Source organism: Lynx rufus, unplaced genomic scaffold (assembly GCF_022079265.1).
Source record: "Lynx rufus isolate CCGP_SWC_20201006 ecotype Redwood Valley unplaced genomic scaffold, mLynRuf1.p SCAF_26, whole genome shotgun sequence".
NCBI lineage: Eukaryota > Metazoa > Chordata > Mammalia > Carnivora > Felidae > Lynx > Lynx rufus.
The window spans coordinates 4,486,542-4,503,095 of NW_025814841.1; positions in this window are offsets into that span (position 1 = coordinate 4,486,542).

Here is a 16,554-nt window from a genome sequence, read left to right on the forward strand (position 1 = left end):
CCTGTGTTCCAGGTTGCCACCTAGTTTATACCTGTTATCCTAATAATTGTTAATAGGGTCCCTTTCATTCTCAAAAGTGTCTTGGTTTGGGCATAAACTATCTGGTCCTCCTAGTTTTAGCACACTTTCTGGGGGACTCCCGTTAAGATGTGCATGGTCCCTGGGCACTTGCATTTGCTAGTCCAAGGTACAGAAAAGTCCTTATGGGACTTTGAGATATTGTTCTAGGTTTGTTCTATTGGTGGGGGCCAACAAGGGCAGGGGGAAAGGGGGTGAAAGAGGGGAGAGACTTCAGATCAACTAGGCTTAAGAGAAGACTTAGGCTTCTATACCTTCTTTACCTTCCCTGCCAATCCCAGTCTGGTCAGGTGCCATCTTCTGTGTTTTCTGACCTTCCCTGGGTGAACTCCAGGACAGCAATTGTCTTGATCCACCAGATCCTCCACCAGACCATAAGTTTCCCAAGGGCAAGGACTACATATTACTCAGCTTTCTATCCCCAGCGTCTAATCTCATGTTTGGCACATAGTAAGCATTCATTAAAAATTTTCCCTGAATGAATAAATGAATCTGAGACTCAATGTCTTCATCTGTAAAAGGGAAAGCCTAGCCTTTCAAGACGGTTGTGAGACATAGAGGTATTTGTATACACTGTTTAACACATGCCCAGCTACTAGAGACTTTCATTAAATAATAACTTGTTTGCTATCATTATTATTAGTCATGCAATCAACCTCAAAGCAGCCCCACTAAAACCAAGCTGGAAGACTGGGACTGCACCTCCCAGAGAGCTGCCATCTCATAGTGATGACTTTTCCCCCTAGAGGGAAGTTCAATGTCAGTTGGGTTCTCGTACAAGGACTTCTTGGCACAGAAGGGGAAACATACAAGGTGATTTGTTCCACACTCACTTAGGGTCACCCATTCTTAGAAAATAAGGCAAATAAATCAAATGGGTAGGGGAAGCACTGGGTGTTTGGGATGGGTCTGTAACATTGCTGGTTGCAGAAAGGGTGGGTGAGGTGCAGAGGGTGCAGAGCAAATACGAAAAATGGGGAAGGTATTCCAAGGACATCTGCTTTGCAGTATGGTGCAGGACCAGGATGTCAGCTCCATTCCCTGTTTCATTCTCAGAAAGTCCTAGGAGATGGGATTTTATTACCCCATTTTCACTTTGAGAGGAGTGGTTAGATAGCTTACCTGGGGTTCAACAGCCGCTGAGAAGCAGCACTGAACACTGGGATTCACCCCAGGTCTGCCTGGGCCAGAGCCTACATGTATTCTTCCCAGTTTGCTGTCTTTCCCAAGGTGGTCCTAGGGTAAGGAAAGCAAGAAAGATCTGAGATGAGGTAACCTAATTTCCATGTCCTGACCCAACTTACAGGAGGTGGGACAGCATGGGGCTTATTCCTAGCATGGGGTCTGGCCTATGGCAAGCTCTTGGCAGACATCAAATGGAGCCAATGAGAACTGAGTTCAGGTGAGTCTTGCCAGACCATGGCAGTAGGGGAGAAGGAGGTACCCTTTGCATCATTCCCAAATGCTCTTTGCTTCACCCACAGGGATGTGAATTAGGAACCCAGAGACAAATGTAATTATATATTTTGCTCAGAAACCATTACCTTTCATCTTTTTTATTTTATTTTATTTTTTTGAGAGAGAGACAGAGTGTGGGCAGAGGAGGGGCAGAGAGAGAGGGAGACACAGAATCTGAAGCAGGCTCCAGGCTCCGAGCTGTCGGCACAAAGCCCGATGCGGGGCTCGAACTCATGGACTGTGAGATCATGACCTGAGCTGAAGTCGGCCGCTTAACCGACTGGGCCATCCAGGTGCCCCGTCATCTTATTTATTTTAAATAGGAGAGATAAGAGTGCCCATAAGATAAGAGTGTCTGTAAAAATACAGTTGGCCTAAACAGCATTTATATATGTGTGTGTATATATATATACACATATATATATTTACATAATTATATATATTTACATAGCTTATATAAGTTATATTATAAATTATTTTATAACTATATATAATTTACATAATTATATATATATATATATATATAATTTACAACTTTTGCTTAATAAACTTTTCTTTCATTCCAAGACAGTTTAAAATGAGAATTTCTACTTATACTATTTTGGAGCTGGGAAGAATTGTAAGGGTTAAATTGTAGTGTAGGGCTAACCTGTAGCCTTAAGAAATAACAGCTTTGTTTTAACACTGTAGATTAAGAGATAACAGCCTTGTCCTATCAATCAAGGGAACAAAAGTTTAAGGAAAATCAACTGGTTTAGTGTTTGATTGGATTGGGGCAAGGGCATATCTGAACCGTTTCCACCCCCATCTGGGAACTATTTCTTTGTTCTGTCCCCAGGTGATGATAAGACGATGTGGTCGGCTATAAAAACTCTGTACCCCGGCTGTTGGAGACCGCACTCTGGTCAAGAGTGTCGGTCCCGATCGGTTGGCCTTGCCTCTCATTGCAATAAATTTTGTTGTGACTGTCACTGGTGCCCGTAGCATTCTGTTTCAGGAGTTGTGTGGATGCAACAAGAATCTTGGCATTTATCTGATCAGACGCCCCATTCTTCAGAAGAGAAAGGTGAGACACAGTATCATGTGGTTTGTCTAAGGCCAGGCTCCGTGGACTGATAGAGCTCGTTAGAAGGCCTGAGCACTCTCTCTAGACCACAAGTTTTCAAATTGTGGAGAGTGAGCCATTAGTGCGTAGTGAAATCAATTTTATAAGCTACAAGCAACTTTTTATTTTTATTTTACTTAAAAAAAATTTTTTTAGTAGACTTCATCCTTTAGAGCAGTTTTCGGTTAATATGAAAACGGCACAGAAGGTACATATGCTTTAACTGATGAACCGATATTGATACAGGATTATTAACTAAAGTCCATCGTATGTGCTGGGGTTCGCTATTTGTGTCATTCATTCTGTTGGTTTTGACAATGCATTATGTCATGTGCCCATCATTACCATATCACACAGAATAGTCTCAGTGCCCTGCAAGTGTCCCGTGCTCAGCCTAGTAATCCCTTCCCTACTCCCCCTGGACCTCTGGTTCAATTTTTTATATGTAAGATAGCATAAAATTCTAAAAATCATAGTGCACACGTTACAGTATGGTACCATTTCATGAAACTTTTGTTTTAGATACATATGTACATATATGTGCATTTAGGCTATAACGTAAAATATATTTGTGGATTGGAACAAAAAAATGTTTGGCAAACATTGCTCTAAACTTTCTCATACATAAAACTCTACGGAATGAATCCAGAAAATGAATCCACAGATGGAATATTTCATATATAAGACCAAAACAAGAAGAAAAATAAAAAAACTAAGAGACATTAAAAATTCCCTGAAGAGTGAGTACAAAGAGGTCAGAAAGTTACTGCTTTTCCCCAAGTCAGTTTTGATTTTAGTCTCTTTTTTGGGACTGCAAATCATTCGGATTCAAAGACTTTAATGTTCTTAGAGTACAAGATATGGGAAGGGGCTGGAGGGTTGGGTGGGAGCAAGGGTTTTATCCTTACAAACTCATTCTGTTCAAAATTTCCAAAAATGTTATCTCTGAATAGTAATCAACAACAACAAAATTTCTTTTAAGGAGCATTTATTGAGGTTTGTTTGGCTACACAGCTATTGATTTTTCCATCGACAGGGCTGCTGCTGTATTTAACTTCATGTCATGCCAAGTATCTGAAGATTTCTACAGGATTCGATTTTATGCTTGAGTTGGATTCCTCAATTTAAAAAAAAAATTTTTTTTTAACATTTATTTATTTTTGAGAGACAGAGGCAGAGCATGAGCAGGGGAGGGGGAGAGAGAGAGAGAGATACAGAATCTGAAGCAGGTTCCAGGCTCTGAGCTGTCAGCACAGAGCCTGACGCGGGACTAGAACTCACAAACGTGAGATCGTGACCTGAGCCGAAGTCGGACACTCCACCGACTGAGCCATCCAGGTGCTCCTGGATTCCTCAATTTTTAAAAAATCTCCTTTCCATGCATATTGGTACCTCATCTGTCTAGGGGAGATGTGGAATCTAGATACACCAGTGTGTCTCAGAGAAATCCTGATTTCAAACTTTGAATTGCGTTGGCTGATAGCGTGGCCTATGGGTAGACGAGGGTTCAACCCCCAGGTTCTACTAATTACTTCATGAGCTTGAAAAGGGATTCTCTCTTAGTATTCTCTTTCAAGAATAATGTATAAAAATTCTCTATTAAATGATGCTAAGATTGTATTAGGAGCTTCTCCTCGTATGAGTGATGTGTTGGGTTCAACTCTTTGGATGGGATTTCTAATCCTATCAACAATCTATGACATAGAAATTATTGTACTCATTGAACAGTTGAACTAATTTAAGCTCAGAAAGCTTAAGGAGGACACCCAACATCACCCAGAAAGATAGTGTTTGAGCTAAACTGGAACCCATGTCTGGAAGCACATGGGCTTTTTCTTCTATGTGTCCCCAGGGCCGTAGTGCTTGATACATAGTACTGCTCAGTACATATTTCCTGAAGAAATGACTGATGGAAGATCAAAGGTATAGCAAAGATTTGGGGTTGGTTTTAAGGATAAGTAAGATAATATTATTGCTATACTTGGCATTCATTGAGCACTTACTTTGTGTCAGATACTGTGTTAAAAAATTGTTTAATGTTTATTTATTTTTGAGAGACAGAGAGAGAGAGAGCATGCATGTGCGCTGGGGAGGGGCAGAGAGAGAGATGGGGGCAGAGGATCCGAAGCAGGCTTTGCTCTGACAGCAGGAACCCAACGTTGGGCTCGAACCCACGAACTGTGAGATCATGACCTCAGCCCAAGTTATATGCTCAACCAACTGAGCCATCGAGGCGCCCCTGTGTCAGATACTATGTTAAAGGCTTTACTTGTATTAAACTATATACACACTGCACATAATGGAATTAACACGAGGTATGGCATATAGTAAAGACATCAGTGTTACTAATGTTATTATATATCACTATAATGGTAGATAGCAGCATTATAGCAAAAGAGCTTGTAATGTTATGATCTCTTCAACTTACACACTCGGTGATTTTCTCTGAGCCGTATTGACCAGGTCAATTGGGGGGCAGCCCTTTCAGCAGTGAACTAGCCCCCAACCTGCTTTCTCCCTCCACCTCTTTCTCACACAGGTGCAATTACAACATGCTGTGTTGGTCAATCCCCTTTTTGTTTTCAGTATATGTGTTGCTGAGGCAAGCGCGGTGTTGGCCAATTCCTAAATTACATAAGAAGCCCTCTGTGTGCTTTTTGGGTGGGAGGGGGCCAAAGGGGTTGCAGTCTTGTGCTGGCATCTAGTTTGCATAACGTGCTCTTCTCTTTCGGCTTGAATTGAGAAAGAAGCCATGTGGTCTGGTGGCAGCAGCTGGGAGGAAAGGGTGGTGACTCAGCAGGGCTGTGAGCAGAACAGTGCAGGGGCAACTCTGAGGAGCAGCAAAGATCAGCCTCTTCCTGGCCGCAAGGGAGGCGTGTGCTCTGAGCAAAATCAGCCCAACAGGCAGCCCTGGTCTGTGGGAAGGAAAGGAAGGAAGCGGTCCGTGGTAGGACCTGGTCAGGCTGTGTCAGTGGGCTTGGGGACAGTGTGAAGAAGGTCCGGGGAACTGAACTGGAAGTTCTTTGCGACCTGAGCGCGCACATTTTAAAGTGGGGAAGTACAGGGTATTGCCCATGGGTCTACGTAAGGTCTTGAGCCTGTGACCTTGAAATTGAACTTCTAGATGGTAACTGGAATCCTCATGAAGTACATGCCACAAGTAGGAATATTATGCATATTTTTCTAAATAGAGCACTTGATTACCATCATAGATAAGCATTCCATCTAGTGTCCCTACTACTGAACCCAGTATCAATGTATTTTGACATGGGACTCCTATAAATATGAAGTCACTGTTACCTTTAGTGACTTGAAGGTCTTTCAACAAAAATTCTCGGGAGAGAGATCTTAGAGTTTATTCATTCGCTTGTTTATTCATTCATTCATGCATTCATTCAATCTACAATTTATCATCCTTTTAAGAAATTATTTATATTCTCTGAGTTACACCCGATGGTGACCTGAGCAGAAAGTCAGAAGACTGGTATCTGAGTATCCCATTTTTGCTAGTACTTAATTGTGAGATCTTGGGAAAGTTGGTAAAATGTCGGGAAAAATTCTTTGCCTGTATTCTAAGAAACTTTTTTAAAAAGGCACCTGAGATAATGTATGGAAAGTACAGAAATGGTACTTTAGGAAATCACTGCATTTTATCTATTGAAGAAACTGAGACACAGAGTGAACAAAAAATGTGCCCAAAGTCATAATTAGCTAGTAAGGGAGGGCCAAGGATAAGATATAAATTCTAGTGACTGGACAGGTTAGAGGCTGGAACTGATTCATCAGAACAATTTCTTTTTTTCAGTAGGATGCATGTGACTGTACGAAACATCAGTCCACTGAGGTACAAAGGGTTACTTACTGAGTATACAGAGATCTCTCCCAGGATCCAAGGATAGAAAACAAAGTATTGGTCGGGCTTCATTCAAGTTGGCCAGAGAACTGGGAAACCCTCAGGAATAGGATGGCTCTTCCCTGGGTCCCTTGGTCTCTGATTCTGAGCCAGCTCAGCCTTTTCTCCACTTTACCTGCCTTCCTCCATTCAATCATCCTGTGAGACACACACAACAGGACTGCTCATCCTGGACCTATACTGTGACCACTAAGTTCCAGCACCCACCCACAATTGGCATGCCACCCTGAAATTCTCCAAGGATGAAGGAATTAGCCTGGATCAGACAAGTCATTTCTGAGCAAGTGATTGGTTCTTCCTGGGTCAGGTGTGTGCTCACTCCTGGTCCAATCAGCTGTGGGATTTCCCACCCCCACCATCACCACCACCCATCTCTAGAAGTCACATTATCTCACATTATCTTGTGCAGCTTCCAGAGAGCTGTGGGTGGCAAGGGTGCTAAATTGCCAGGCTGGATGTTATCACAGAAAGAGAGGAACTATTTATAGGTAGAGTGTATTTGGAATGATTTTATGATGTAATTTCAATTATGAAATTTAAGACCCAAATTTCCTGGTCAAAAAAAATCAATTCAATTTAATAAATACTGTGTCGGGCTCTGAAGATCGACACATAGGTCTACGAGATATGTCCACAAATAGCTGTAATATAAAACAGTCTATGAAAGTTTCTTAAAAACTGTCTTACAAAATTACATGGAAGCATAGAAAAGGATTACATTTCCTGGGGGAGTGGGATGGTTTCACTGAGTAAGTGCAACTGAAGATACGTTTTTTTTTTTTTTTTTTTCTGAATGTGTTTCTTTCTTTCTTTAACTTTATTTTTTATTTTTAAAAATTTACATCCAAATTAGTTAGCATATAGTGCAACAATAATTTCAGGAGTATATTCCTCAGGGCCCCTTACCCATTTAGCCCATCCCCCCTCCCACAACCCCTCCAGTAACCCTCAGTTTGTTCTCCATATTTATAAGTCTCTTCTGTTTTGTCCCCGCCCCTGTTTTTATATTATTTTTGTTTCCCTTCCCTTATGTTCATCTGTTTTGTCTCTTAAAGTCCTCATATGAGTGAAGTCGTATGATTTTTGTCTTTCTCTGACTGACTAATTTCACTTAGCATAATACCCTCCAGTTCCACCTACGTAGTTGCAAATGGCAAGATTTCATTCTTTTTGATTGCTGAGTAATACTCCATTGTGTGTGTATGTATATGTATATTTATATATATACACCTCATCTTCTTTATCCATTCATCCATCGATGGACATTTGGGCTCTTTCCATACTTTGGCTATTGCCAATAGTGCTGCTATAAACATGGGGGTGCATGTGTCCCTTCGAAACAGCACACCTGTATCCCTTGGATAAATGCCTAGTAGTGCAATGGCTGGGTCCTAGGGTAGTTCTATTTTTAGTTTTTTGAGGAACCTCCATACTGTTTTCCAGAGTGGCTGCACCAGCTTGCATTCCCATGGAGATATGTCTTGAAGTATTCATTTAACTTTTATAGAGAGAGATGGGAGATCAGGAGGACACACATGAAGTAATGGGAAAAGAATGAACAAAAAATGGGAACAAATTACGTGTGACTCTGAGAGGGCAAAAACTAAAGTGTGGCTAAAGAGCAGGGTGCGGGGGAGAGAAAAAGAAGCCAGCATGAACCCACTGGCCTCAGCTATACGCCTGATGTTTTCAGACGTTCCCTTGTTTCATCCTTTCAGCAATCCTTGAGATGGCATCTACCATCACTATTTCACCAAGAGCACAAAGGCTGAAGCCATTCTCTCCGTTGTGCCATGATGAGGATGAGGTGGAGTGGGTGACAGGGCAGATGGAGGGAGGTCTTCCTGCTACATAACAAGTCCACACTTGGTGTGCCTGGCTGGCTCAGTAGGGAGAGCACGTGACTCCTGATCTTGGGGTTGTAAGTTTGAGCCCTTCGTTGGGTGTAGACATTACTTAAAAATCTTTAAAAAAACAAAACAAGTCCATGCTGGGCAGGAACTCATGCAGGAATTCTGAGCAAAGAATGGCATGATCAGATCTGAATAATAAAAAAACAATGCTGGTGGTAATGTGAGGATTAGAGTATTCTTTCTCTTTCCTTCATTCATTTCATTAAAAATATATATTGAAAACTTACTGTGGGCCAAGACCTTGTACTAGGCCTTAGGAAAAAATGTTATGCATCTCAGACACAGTCCCAATTCCCATGAAGTTTACAGTCTTCCTTTGTGTGTGTGTATATAATACAGTTTTATATATACTTTTCTCCGTTTTATTTTATATACACACGTATGTGCATATATGTGTATATGTATACCTACATATACATATATACATACATACGTATACATACATATATATATATGTATATGTATACAAGAGTAAACCTTTACATTTTAATTGTCTTTTAGCTCACAAAAATAGTAAGATAACATTCTTCTTTTAAAAATTCTCTTAAGGGGCTGGGTGGCTCAGTCAGCTAAGCAGCTGACTTTGGCTCAGGTCATGATCTTGCTCCTCTTGGGTCTGGGCCCCGTGTCGGGCTCTGTGTCGACAGCTCAGAGCCTGGAGCCTGCTTCAGATTTTGTGTCTCCCTCTCTCTCTCTCCCCCTGCCCTGCTCATCTGTATCTGTTTCTCTCTCTCTCTCTCTCTCTCTCTCTCTCTCTCTCTCTCAAAAATAGACATTAAAAAATTTAAAAAAATAAAAATTCTCTATATATTCTGGATATTAATCCCTTATCAGATATAGTTTGCAAATGTTTTCTCCTATTCCATGAGTTGCCATCTTATTCTGTTAATAGTGTCTCTTAATGCACAAAAGTATTTAATTTTCATAAAGTCAAAGTAGTCTATTTTTTTTTCCTTTTTTTCCTGTGCCTTGGTGTCATATCCAAGAAATCATTGCCAAATCCAATGTCATGAAGATATCCCTCTATTTTTTTGGTAAGAGTTTTATAGTTTAAGCTCTTTGATCTATTTAATTTTTGTAGATGATGTAAAGTAAGGGTCCAACCTCATTCTTTTGCATGTGGATGTACATTTTCCCAGCACCACCATTTGTTGAAAAGACTGTCTTTTCCTCATTGAATGGTCTTGGCACCCTTATAAAAATCATTTGAAAATCATATAATTGAGAGTTTATTTCTGGGCTCTCTGTTTTCTTTCATTGATCTATATGTCTGTCCTACACCAGGATTGCACTGTTTTGATTACTATAGCTTTGTAGTAAGTTTTGAAATCAGGAAGTGTGAGTCCTCCAAATTTGTTCTTTTTCAAGGTTGTTTTGGCTATTTAGGGTCCCTTGAGATTCCACATGAATTTTAGGAGTACTATTTTCTACTTCTGCCCCCCAAAAAGCCATCAAGATTTTGATAGTAATTATATGTGAATCTGTAAATTACTTCAGGTAGTATTTACATAGCATTTTGAACTCATGAAATGCCACTAAATTGTACACTTTAAAATGGTTAATTGTAGGTTATGTACATTTCAGGTCCATTTTTTTTTTTTTTTTAAAGATTGGGCAATTATGTCTGAGGAGCCAGTATGCAGGTGGTAATGAGGCAGCGGGAAGGGCAAGGAGGAACGTTGGGTTTGAAGAACTCTAATGCAGAAGACTTTAGGGCAGGTGAAGGTCCCTGGAGTTGAGCAGTAAAAACGCTGGGAGGCTAAGGTGTTCCAAAAGTATCTATGAAGATAAGTTCCTCACAAGGAGATTCAAGTCTATGGTTTCAGAAGGATCCATGCGAGGCTGGGAATGGTGTTCATCACTGGGGTGCATTGGAGATAGATGGGATTATAGGAGAATTTTATTATTATAATATCTTTTTAAAGAGAAAGAATAATGAAAATTGTCTTAAAGCTGTAATATAGGAACTTTAATATAGGAAAAAAAGATAATGAACTAGGTGCTCCCCCTTTTTTTAAATTATCATGGGAATGTCAGGAAGGTGTTAGGTGATACAGGCATGGATACGGAGTAGGCGTGCCAGCTGGATTAATCTCTTATTTATTTTCAGAGTAATGGTCTGGCAATAGTACTGAGGAGCTGGGAAATGGCTAACTCTGCTTCCCGACCCTCAGGTATATGAGGCTTGGTAGAACAAACATCCCTCAACGCAAGACTGAGGGAAGGGAAACTGTTTTTGTAAGATAACCAGATTTCAGTTAAGGCAAGCAATGGGAGACAGTCTAGGGATGTGAAGGGCTTGTTCAACATGAAATGGGGATCCAAAGGAAACAGCAGAAGGGCATGAGAAAGAAAGGAGTAGCAGGGGAATGGGCGTAGGAAGGCCCAGGGTGGTATGGGGTCCAGTGTACAGGGTAAGATGGGTGACTGGAGGCATTTACATTTGAGGCACTTACATAGTATGCAAACAGCGTGGTTCAGTGAGGAATAGCAGCCTTAAGGGCCCAGAGACACCCGTGATGTCAAGTTTAGGAACGGTGGAATAGGCCTCCTGGGATCTGAACAGGATGCTGGACTTTAGCTGGGACACTGGAGGGTAGGATCTGGATAGACAATAAAACAACAGTACAAAGTCACAGAAGTAGACAGTAGCATGGATTACTTGAGGGCCCATGAGCAAACCAGACTAAAGCTGAAGGTTTGGGCTGGGATTACAAGGCTATCTCCTAAGGGTGCGGCTGGGTTCTGATGAGATTTAAAAGCCAGCAGAGGAGTTAAGATATGATTTGTAGGGGCGCCTGGGTGGCGCAGTCGGTTAAGCGTCCGACTTCAGCCAGGTCACGATCTCGCGGTCCGTGAGTTCGAGCCCCGCGTCAGGCTCTGGGCTGATGGCTCAGAGCCTGGAGCCTGTTTCCGATTCTGTGTCTCCCTCTCTCTCTGCCCCTCCCCCGTTCATGCTCTGTCTCTCTCTGTCCCAAAAATAAATAAACGTTGAAAAAAATTTAAAAAAAAAAAAAAAAAAAAAAAAAAAAAAAGATATGATTTGTAGGAAGTGTCCGTGGACAGATGAAAGGATTAACAAGATGTGGTGTATATATATACAACAGAGTATTATTCGGCAAGCAAAAAGAGTGAAATCTTGCCATTTGCAACAACATGGATGAAATTACAGTGTATTATGCTAAGCGAAATTAGTCAGAGAAAGACAAATATCACATGACTTCACTTATATGTGGATTTAAGATACAAAACAGGTGAACATAAGGGAAGGGAAGCAAAAATAATATAAAAACAGGGAGGGGGACAAAACATAAGACACCCTTAAATACAGAGAACAAACAGGGTTGCTGGAGGGGCTGTGGGTGGGGAGATGGGCTGAATGGGTAAGGGGCATTAAGGAGGACACTTGTTGGTATGAGCACTGGGTGTTGTACGTAGGGGATGAATCACTGGATTCTACTCCTGAAATCATTATGGCACTATATGCTAACTAACTTGGATGTAAATTCAAAAAAAAAAAAAAAAAAGACATGATTTGTAAGAAACAGGTTCATTACAGGGTTTTGCCAGTGGAGGGACAGATGAAAACAGCATTTAAGGAAGATTCGTGTGAGAAAAACCCATGCAAAAAATGGATAGGGGCCGGAAATATTGGACTTGCTATCGATTTTTCTACCTAAACATGATGCGGTGTAGGATTGGACTAGGAAGGACAAGAAATAAAAACAAGTTTCAAAATGAAAACATTGGGGCACCTGGGTGGCTCAGTCGGTTAAGCGGCCGACTTCGGCTCAGGTCATGATCTCGCGGTTCGTGAGTTCAAGCCGCGCGTCAGGCTCTGTGCTGACAGCTCGGAGCCTGGAGCCTGCTTCGGATTCTGTGTCTCCCTCTCTCTCTGCCCCTCCCCTGCTCATGCTCTGTCTCTCTCTGTCTCAAAAATAAATAAAACATTAAAAAAAAAATTAAAAAAAAAAAAACAAAATGAAAACATTGTTTCAAAATGAAAACGAGTAGCGCTCGTTTTATATATGGATGAGGTGATGAAAAGAATTAAAAGCCTTCAAAATTTTGGACCTGGCTGATTGAGAGAAAGAAGGAACAGGATCGGTTTGTGGGGAAGGAGAGGGCAGTGATGACTTTGATTTGGGACCTAGATTTGTTTGAATCATACAGGTAAATGAGACTCTCCATCTGACCAAATGGAACAACTGTCACATTTTATAGATAAAGAAATCTTGAGTTTGAAAGGACACAGGGCATCCTGTCAGAGGCACTTGGCCATTCATAGCTGCACTTCAGTGACAGAACAAAACTGGTGATACCCATTTTCGAGTCACATGAATAGTCACGTCAAACAATTCTGTAAGAATGGATAATTTATTCAAGAGAGAGGGAATAGAGTGAGGAGAAAAGACAGAGGACATAGGAGGAGATAGCAGAAAACTGAATCAAGAGGTAGAAAAGAGACAGGAAGGTTAATTTGTTTATTTTCGTTATATTTTGTATTTGCTTTATTATTTTATATTATATTACAAAATTGTAATCACTTTTATATGCATATTTTTAGGTTGTGGAACGAATCATCTGAGTTTCCATTATTTCTTATGGGGAAATTCGCTTTGATATACAAGTGCTTTGGATTACAAGCATGTTTCTGGAATGAGTCACAAACCAAGGTTTTAATGTATATCTTTAGAAATCCTAATAGTTTAATTCAGTCTATGAGATCTTGACAGGCCAGTTTACTAAATTAGCACTCCTAAGTTTCACCTGTTTTCCAAAAATATTTTTATGAACACACTAGTAAAAACTTGCATGAAATTGTTTAGAAATTAAGATTACAATTAAGATGTACCCAGGGAAAATAAAAAGGCTATTCTCCCATTTCAAGGCTCTTACTCTATTACAATAAAGCTGATATTCGACTTTTGTTTTTCATGGTTAATTTTACTAATTCTGTGAGCTTTGTATGCCTCCATACTTGACCCACATTCTAGCACCTTCTTGCTTTCTTCACCTCCAGACTCAGTATTCTGGACGCTTAGGTTTAAGAGTATGGTCGAACTTTAAATAAGCTAGTTTGGCAGTTTTCCCAAAGTAGCAAAACTGACAGAACATTAAATGGGTTTTCCAAGGGCTTCTCTTAGAACTAGGGCCATCACTATAGAACAGGTTGTCCTATATTGTTCCCTGCAAGTCTGCATTAATCTCTGGGGCTGTCTGATCACCCGGGCTTTGGCCCAATCTGATCTGTCTCCCCCAGATCCGAGCAACCAGAGGGCAGATGAAGCACTGTTGGGAGGCCCTAAGCAATGCCAGCTCATCGTTTTGGAAGAATACTGATTTTGCTTTTCTGACCATTGTTCTCTAACAACTAAAAGGTTTAGTTCATCATTTCACTTGGTATTAGCAACTAAATGTTGGATCCCAGTGCTCCAAAGTCATGTAACTCTGCGTCAGTGGGTAAGGTGCCTGGGAAACAGGAGGCATGCCACAACACACACCCTCTGCATTAAATCATCTCCCACTCGAGGGCTGCTGCTGGCAGCTGGAAATTTGATTTAGGAGGTCAATATGCTGTTAAGAGCTATTGTTTTTGTGTACAAAGAACAATGGGGCTTTTTTTTTTTTTTAAGCATTCTTGATGTTGTACTATTATACTGTCCCTCATTTTCTATTCATTCACTTTCTTTGAATAGCAAACACTCTTTTCTTGGTAATTTGGTACACAAATAACATGAAACATCTCAGTTTTTGTTTGACAGTTCATTCCCACTTTCATGACTACAATTTAAAATTTATTTTAAAAATACCATTCTTCCTCTCAAATTAGACACAGGCATCTCCTTCCTCCCTCCCTTCCTCCCTTCCTTCCTTCCTTCCTTCCTTCCTTCCTTCCTTCCTTCCTTCCTTCCTTCCTTCTATTGTAGGCTATGGATTTCCCAGGGGGAAGAGAAGGAATCAATAAAATGGCCAATCACAGGGGCGCCTGGGTGGCGCAGTCGGTTAAGCGTCCGACTTCAGCCAGGTTACGATCTCACGGTCCGTGAGTTCGAGCCCCGCGTCAGGCTCTGGGCTGATGGCTCAGAGCCTGGAGCCTGTTTCTGATTCTGTGTCTCTCTCTCTCTCTGCCCCTCCCCCGTTCATGCTCTGTCTCTCTCTGTCCCAAAAATAAATAAACGTTGAAAAAAATAAAATAAAATGGCCAATCACAGATAAAACACGTCCTAATTTTAGTATAAGCAAGTAACAAATCACAAAGAAACAGAACTTTATATGTCAATATGCAATCATCATGAAGTTAAAATAATGTTTAAAGTTAAAATAATGTTAAATTCTGCTTTAAAAAAATAGTATATAATGAATAGCAATGAATATGGTTCACCTCTACACTGTGATTAAAGAAGGAAAGTGTCTAAGAGGTCCCTCTGGTCCAACATTCTCCCAGGGCAGAAATCTCCTCTGCATCTCTGAGCAAAACCCAGTGGCAAGACAGATTTCTGCTCCATGAGACATCCCATGACATTGTCAGTTACTACATTGTTAGGAAGTAATTAGAGGTCTCTGTGTAAGGCACCGTGCTGAGTGTTCTGTGAGATTAAAAAAAAAAAAAATCAAAGTCCTTGCCCTAAAGAAGCTTAATACCTTATTCACTAAGTTCAGACAATAACAACATAAGACAAGTAATTAAAAGGGCCATAGAAAGGCACAAACCAAACCTTGTGGAAGCCCAGGGGGAGGGATGAGATAGCACAGCTAGGCGAGGGAACCCACTGGTCCTGGCTCTGCCATCTGTACTGTCACCATAGTTTCTTTCTCTCTACAGAGCTTGACGTATTTTCTAGATGTGTTCAAAGAGACAATATGGCTGAGGGGCTTGAAGCTGGACCTTGGGCTTTAGACATCTTTGGATATGAATCTGGGCCTTCCCTTTTTAGGTGGGTTACCTTGAGCAAGCTGCTTCACCTCACTGTACTCCTGTTTTCTTGTTTGTACACTGGGCACAGTAAGACCCACCTGGCAGGCTTATTGAAAGATAATGTTGTTTTCTAGACCCCTCTCCTTTATGGCTATCTTCCTCCAAGTGGTGTAGTTTTCACTCTCCTGTACTACCTAGAACTTTACAACAAAACTTTATTTACAACTGGTTGTTGTTTACAAACCCCAAGACAGAAAAGCTACATTTGGGGTCTAACCAAAACAGTAAACCAAACTGCTACCTCCCTTCTGACTTGTATGTTTATTAATGCAGCCCCAAATTATTGCATTCAGAGTTTTTGTTTTTGCTTTTAGCAATTCCATGCTTTTGTTGGTTCATGGCAGGCTTGTGGCCGACTACTTCTCTAGGTGCTGTTTAGATAGAGAACAATCAGGCCTCTCCTGTCTTCTACTTGTGCAACTGACTTTTTGAATGAAACTAAGATCTTTTTTTCTCTTGTGTAGGCCTGGATTTTTTGGTTGTAAGTGGCAGAAAGCTATTAACTTAGACAAGAAAGACGAATTTGGTATAACTGAAGAGCAAGAAAAATGGGACAACTGGAATGCTGACTCTCCCTTCTTCATGATACGAGTTCGCTTCCTTTTCTCACATAGATTTCTTCTGGGACCATGGTTACTGGCAACTACCAGCTCATATGGATAACTTGAGCCATAAAAAAAAATTTTTTTTTTAAATTATTTCCTTGTCCAGTCCTCACTCCTCCAACCAAGGAAAGAATGGTCTGAAAATCAATAGGTACCAATGATTATTAAGCTGTCCCTGCCCCCCAATGATGAGAAGCTGTTAACTCTTAGACCAGTTCCTGTGGCTTGGGAGGCCAGGGTTAAGAAGATGGCAGTTACCAGAAGAACTCAGGGTATGGCAGGCAAGAAGTTCTTCCAAAGGAATAAGGAATACCTTTTTAAAAATGTCTATTTATTTATTTTGAGGGGGGAGAGGTAGAGAGAGAGAAGGAGAGAGAGGATCCCAAGAAGGCTCCAAGTTATCAGCACAGAGCCAGATGCTGGGCTTGAACTCACAAACTGTGAAATCAAGACGTGAGCTGAAATCAAGAGTCAGACGCTTAACTGACTGAGCTACCCAGGCG